The 7507-nt window shown below is 32.5% G+C and overlaps 1 long non-coding RNA gene across 1 annotated transcript; it reads left to right on the top strand.

Annotated features, from left to right (window-relative positions):
- Positions 1 to 239: 239 nt before the first annotated feature.
- On the top strand, positions 240 to 7240 carry LOC142100210 (uncharacterized). Its single transcript, XR_012678776.1, has 3 exons — positions 240 to 345; positions 3527 to 3646; positions 6803 to 7240. It is a non-coding gene; the product is annotated as an uncharacterized LOC142100210 (long non-coding RNA).
- The last annotated feature ends 267 nt before the right edge of the window (positions 7241 to 7507 follow it).

Genomic DNA, 7507 nt, shown 5'->3' with positions numbered 1-7507 from the left:
TAGTCTGTAATAATGTAGACAAGTACACAAAATAAAATAGACATGTGTTTTGATGAAGTAATACAATTTGAAGAAGAAATACAATGTATACGTCCCTCACAGGCACAAACATTGCTTTGAGAATGCTGGAAACAAATTGTGGAAGTTTTTGGAATTTCCCAGAAAAAGTCCGTTGTACAGAGGGAAGGATTGTGTAACATGAGCAACGCACGATTACATCACACTGGCTGCAGATGGTATAAATGCAGAGGACACCAGGGATCAGGATTCACTGCTGAGACTAAAAGCAAATCACTATGAAAACAGCTATTATCTTACTCACTCTGGGGCTACTCTTCATCCATGGTAAATATATTTCTCTTGTTTTCAGTTGTGATATTTAGTACGGCATTTGTGTTTTTATACATTAAACATTATATCTGTCTGGGCATTGCCCACAACCGATGTAATACTCACTAACATGTATCCTTTTTATGTAGGTGTTCTACACTTTTGTTGGTCAATATTACTGTTACTTCTTAACCAAGTGAAAAATATAATTTTGTGGTCAACAATGTTACAATTTTCCTACTTTTCATTTCTAATCTTATGTTAAAAAAAGAAACATTCCCTTCCCATAATGAGTCACTAATATTGCTATTACTTTACTGGAACCAGTTAGTGCTATTACCATTACTTTACTATAACCAGTTACTACTATTACCATTACTTTACTATAACCAGTTACTGCTATTACCATTACTTTACTATAACCAGTTACTACTATTACCATTACTTTACTATAACCAGTTACTGCTATTACCATTACTTTACTATAACCAGTTACTGCTATTACCATTACTTTACTATAACCAGTTACTACTATTACCATTACTTTACTATAACCAGTTACCGCTATTACCAATACTTTACTATAACCAGTTACTGCTATTACCAATACTTTACTATAACCAGTTACTACTATTACCATTACTTTACTATAACCAGTTACTACTATTACCATTACTTTACTAGAACCAGTTACTACTATTACCATTACTTTACTATAACCAGTTACTACTATTACCATTACTTTACTATAACCAGTTACTGCTATTACCATTACTTTACTATAACCAGTTACTACTATTACCATTACTTTACTATAACCAGTTACTACTATTACCATTACTTTACTATAACCAGTTACTGCTATTACCATTACTTTACTATAACCAGTTACTGCTATTACCATTACTTTACTATAACCAGTTACTGCTATTACCATTACTTTACTATAACCAGTTACTACTATTACCATTACTTTACTATAACCAGTTACTGCTATTACCATTACTTTACTATAACCAGTTACTGCTATTACCATTACTTTACTATAACCAGTTACTGCTATTACCATTACTTTACTATAACCAGTTACTGCTATTACCATTACTTTACTAAAACCAGTTACTGCTATTACCATTACTTTACTATAACCAGTTACTACTATTACCATTACTTTACTATAACCAGTTACTGTTATTACCAATACTTTACTAGAACCAGTTACTACTATTACCATTACTTTACTAGAACCAGTTACTACTATTACCATTACTTTACTAGAACCAGTTACTACTATTACCATTACTTTACTATAACCAGTTACCACTATTACCATTACTTTACTATAACCAGTTACCGCTATTACCATTATTTTACTATAACCAGTTACTGCTATTACCATTACTTTACTATAACCAGTTACTACTATTACCATTACTTTACTATAACCAGTTACTACTATTACCATTACTTTACTATAACCAGTTACTACTATTACCATTACTTTACTATAACCAGTTACTACTATTACCATTACTTTACTATAACCAGTTACTACTATTACCATTACTTTACTATAACCAGTTACTGCTATTACCATTACTTTACTATAACCAGTTACTACTATTACCATTACTTTACTATAACCAGTTACTACTATTACCATTACTTTACTATAACCAGTTACTACTATTACCATTACTTTACTAGAACCAGTTACTGCTATTACCATTACTTTACTAGAACCAGTTACTGCTATTACCATTACTTTACTAGAACCAGCTACTACTATTACCATTACTTTACTATAACCAGTTACTACTATTACCATTACTTTACTATAACCAGTTACTACTATTACCATTACTTTACTATAACTAGTTACCGCTATTACCATTACTTTACTATAACCAGTTACCACTATTACCATTACTTTACTATAACCAGTTACTGCTATTACCAATACTTTACTATAACCAGTTACTACTATTACCATTACTTTACTATAACCAGTTACTACTATTACCATTACTTTACTATAACCAGTTACTGCTATTACCATTACTTTACTATAACCAGTTACTGCTATTACCATTACTTTACTATAACCAGTTACTACTATTACCATTACTTTACTATAACCAGTTACTACTATTACCATTACTTTACTATAACCAGTTACTACTATTACCATTACTTTACTAGAACCAGTTACTACTATTACCATTACTTTACTAGAACCAGTTACTACTATTACCATTACTTTACTATAACCAGTTACTGCTATTACCATTATTTTACTATAACCAGTTACTGCTATTACCATTACTTTACTATAACCAGTTACTACTATTACCATTACTTTACTAGAACCAGTTACTACTATTACCATTACTTTACTATAACCAGTTACTACTATTACCATTACTTTACTATAACCAGTTACTACTATTACCATTACTTTACTAGAACCAGTTACTGCTATTACCATTACTTTACTATAACCAGTTACTACTATTACCATTACTTTACTAGAACCAGTTACTGCTATTACCATTACTTTACTATAACCAGTTACTACTATTACCATTACTTTACTAGAACCAGTTACTACTATTACCATTACTTTACTAGAACCAGTTACTACTATTACCATTACTTTACTATAACTAGTTACTGCTATTACCATTACTTTACTATAACCAGTTACTACTATTACCATTACTTTACTATAACCAGTTACTACTATTACCATTACTTTACTAGAACCAGTTACTACTATTACCATTACTTTACTATAACCAGTTACTACTATTACCATTACTTTACTAGAACCAGTTACTACTATTACCATTATTTTACTAGAACCAGTTACTGCTATTACCAATACTTTACTATAACCAGTTACTGTTATTACCAATACTTTACTATAACCAGTTACTGCTATTACCATTACTTTACTATAACTAGTTACTGCTATTACCACTACTTTACTATAACCAGTTACTACTATTACTATTACTTTATTATAACTAAATATTAGGGAGGGCCCGGATATCGCGGATCATGATAGAGCTTACATTACTATTATTATTGACTAATATTTCCATTATCTTGCTAGAAAACTTGGACTATTGTTTACCATTAGATTTAAATTACTATGAATATATCCTACTTATAGCTGCTCATGTCTCTATAGCTGAAGCCTTGCAATGCAGGAAGAGCGCTTGTGTTGGATCTCGCCCGTGTAGCTCCGGTGTGACGACGTGCGATGGTAGGGCAGACCAATGTTTCGGTATGCTGAAATCTTCACCAATCTGTAAGTTGGTCAATGTACAGGTTTTTTCCTGGAGCTCAGTATTTCTCTACCAAAAGTTAAAACAAATGTACAATTTTGTATCCATCAAGAAAAGAACATTTAATGCAATAAGATAAACAGCAACAATCAGATATTTGCTTTCATTGTGTAACTTGCACCAGATCAATCAAATCTTATTGCTGATTGGTTGTAATGGGTTACTGTATAACTGCTAGTAACTACCCTCTCTGTATAAGACATTATTATTCACACATAGAGCACATGATTCATATTAGATTGCAACCTTCACACAAGCTGTGTTATTGAAATGAGCATGAAACTTGAGCACACGTACGTCCGCATTCAAATACAATATTACTGGGTGTAAGTACGCTCTGTCTAAACGTTACTTATAGACGGACAGAACAGATTGCAGGATACAGACAAGTATATGCACTATATAAAGCCCCAACAAAATGCATAAAAAAAGTATTAAATAAATTACCAACTCACTTGACCTGTAGCTGGTGCGTACTTAAGAGAACCCCCAAAACTTGAAATGGCCATATCTACATATGCCTTCCCCTCCCTCGTTCCACCCTCCAAGTTGTCGGCAGTTGGAAGTGTAATTTGTTTTCAGACGTAAATTTCAGGCAATTGGCGAAAGCTTTGTTTCTGCCCTTTTTGAAACTGAGCCGTTCAAACAAAATATGTTTTAATGGGCTGAATGAATCCAACTGAGCCTTAATTAAACTTCAAACTTCCTGTTTGTTTAAAGATACAGAGGTTTCACAATAACTTAGCTTTCTACATCTCTTTTCCTCTTTTAAAAAGGGTACAATTCAGCATTGTGCTGTTGCTCAGCAGCATAAGATGAAGACTCTCAAATGAGTCAGCTAGAGTTCAAACCCCTGGTGGGGAGTAAAGATTTTTAATGGAAAAATAATAATTTTCCTTTTCTCTAAAAAGAACACAAGATTAAAAAAAATTGGAAAATGTGGGGTTTATTGGTAAGCCTTGTGTGAAATGAGATCCTAAATATATGCATTGTTTAAAAAAATTATATTCTGTAAATACTAATATAATATTATATAATATAATATATAATATTATATAATATAATATATAATATTATAATAATAATAATAATATCTAAAATATTACTATAATATATATATATATATATATATATATATATATATATATATATATATATATAAGTAGAGTAAAACATTGGCACAGTTATGTACCTAGGTGGAGATTAAACCAGGTAAAAACATATGTGTAGTTTAAAATTGGTTTACTTACATAATTTAAAAGCTGCTTCCTCTCAGCAAACAGACAGGGTGGGTCTGATAGTCTAAACAGAGCCAGGGATGGGCGTTTCCTTTTAAAGAGAAGGTGGGTGTGTCACCTGTCCATCAAGCTAGGCCTGTGGGAGGAGTGTCAGGTATAAAGCCCTGCTTGTTTCATTGTTCAGGGAGATCAACGCTGGGCTAGCTGGCTGATCTGGAGAGAGAGCTGGACTATGTATAGTAAGCGTTGACGGTCTCCATAATTGTTGTGCAAGTATACGGTGTCAAAACATTATTACCATCCTGACAATAAAGAATCATAAAAAGGGAGAAGTTGTACGCGTGTGCTTCACCAGTAGCAGACTCTTGCCACTATATATATATATATATATATATATATATATATATATATATATATATATATTACTAATATAATATAATATAATACATGCTACATCCATGAGAACATTAATACAGAGCGATTTGGAGTATGGAAAGCTACCCGGCTGTCTCAACTGCTAAGAGAGAGAGTTTCCTCAACATCCCGCTCATCTCAATTTGGTGAGATCGCTCCAGAGCACTTTCCCATTAACTGATTACATGCAAGTCTGCTTTGGATATTAAATGTATATATTTACATCTAAATAACAAGTGAACTGGCCACTCACTTCATTTAGTTTTTTACAAACATGACATTTCAATACAAATTTAATGAATATATTAATTATACCAATCTACCCCATGGATTGATGATTAAGATTTTTTCATTGGGAATATAGAAATGTGATCATAGTGCAAACTATCTGTTTGTTATTATTATTATTATTATTATTATTATTATTATTATTATTATCATCATCATTCACTCTTGTTTTTCCTCTGTATTTATATCAATTTGAAAAAATTGTTATTTATTAAACCAGAAAGGTTTAAAAAAAATTAACTTCTTAATAATAAAAGCATTGTTTTATTTTATGACGTTATCTGCCATATTTATATAGGTTGACTTTTAGCTTTTCCCCGGTGCACCTTATACTGTATTTTGTTAATTTGTGTTCAGACATGAATTTCATGCAACTGCCGAATTGCCTATTTCTGAGCATATACAGAGAGAGAAAATTCACGCAAGATACAGGGCAAAGGGACTTACGCCCAAAGATGAATCAGGCCCAGAATATTCAGCGTTACTCTACAAGCAGATAAACCAGAGAGGGGCAGCATTTATAAAATTGTTCAGATCAGTATTTGCCTCATTCTGCAATTGGGAACAGAAGTTTGTAAGCTTTATTAGGTGAAATTTGGTTTTAATCTTTTTATGAGCAATTCCCTACTCCTACCCCAACCAGAAAACAATACTGATGGTCACCCAACATTGCAGGGAAGAAATTTAGGGCAAAATAAGCAACTACCCCGATCTGCGGAGGTCACACCCTGTGATGTTCATGGTACACCTTACAATTCATGGCGAGCGCGCCTTCTATCTGTTCATTCACATCACCACATACACATGGAAAATCAGGACTGTCTGACAAAAAAATGCACTTAGAGGGGAGCAGTAAGTGTAACATGCTTAAAAAAATATAGATATCACCAAGTAATAAGTAAATAATTAAGCATACAGAATAAATAATGAAAAATAAAACTCTTTCTATTCTCCAATGACAGTCAAATATATACATATTTCTAATGATTGTTTGTACCATTTATTAGCTAAATTTCCACCTGCAAAACGAGAACAGAAACATTGATAGTTATCACAGAGCAGCAACATAGGAATTAGGGCTTATATTATAATGGTGTTAGTTTTCCTCTGTAGATGTTGTTACGTCACTCTGTATTGTGAAATGTGAATTCATTATAATTATGTTTTCTATTCTTTTAGTTATGTTCACACGTGGATGTATTACAGATGCAAACTGCATGATAATGAAAGCATTTGAACCATCAACTTATTGCTGTAAAGGAAATCTCTGCAACTGATGCGTGGACCCGAATCTTCTAACTTGGACAAATCTCTATACTATATAATTAAAAGAGGGACAACAAACACTATCTATATTACTGTTGTTCTGCATTTGCTTTATTCCCACTGTTTGCAGAATGTATATGTGTATTTTACATATTTCTGGTAATGTTTAAAGTCTTCCTGTTGCCTATTCACCAGGAACTTTGTCGCTACAGATGTGACTATTTCCAAGTAAATTGATACAATGTATTCTCTTGAATATTGTTGCCTCCACAGTCCATATGTAACAAATACATATTAAATACTAAGTTCTATTGTTAGATTTCTTCTTTTTATAAAGGAAAATTATCATCATGTTTCTGCGTTTCTTATTGGTTTTTATGTGGGATACAGTTATCAGACTCCTAGTTCTTTGTTTTACGCAGGATAGTTGCAGACTCATATTCTACTATGCCTAGAATATGAATTTCTCTCCTTAGTGCTACTGCATTAAGAGCCTAGTGCGGGGTTCTTAAACGTTCTGAAATGGAACCGAAATTACATCTATGATACCGGGCAGGGCCGGACTGGGACTAAAAATCAGCCCTGGCAGTTAAAGCACACAGGCCCACCTGCTGTGAG

Source organism: Mixophyes fleayi, chromosome 8 (genome assembly GCF_038048845.1).
Source record: "Mixophyes fleayi isolate aMixFle1 chromosome 8, aMixFle1.hap1, whole genome shotgun sequence".
In the NCBI taxonomy this organism is placed as follows: domain Eukaryota; kingdom Metazoa; phylum Chordata; class Amphibia; order Anura; family Limnodynastidae; genus Mixophyes; species Mixophyes fleayi.
Note: the sequence above shows the minus strand (reverse complement) of the source record. Positions and strands in the feature narration are given on the sequence as shown.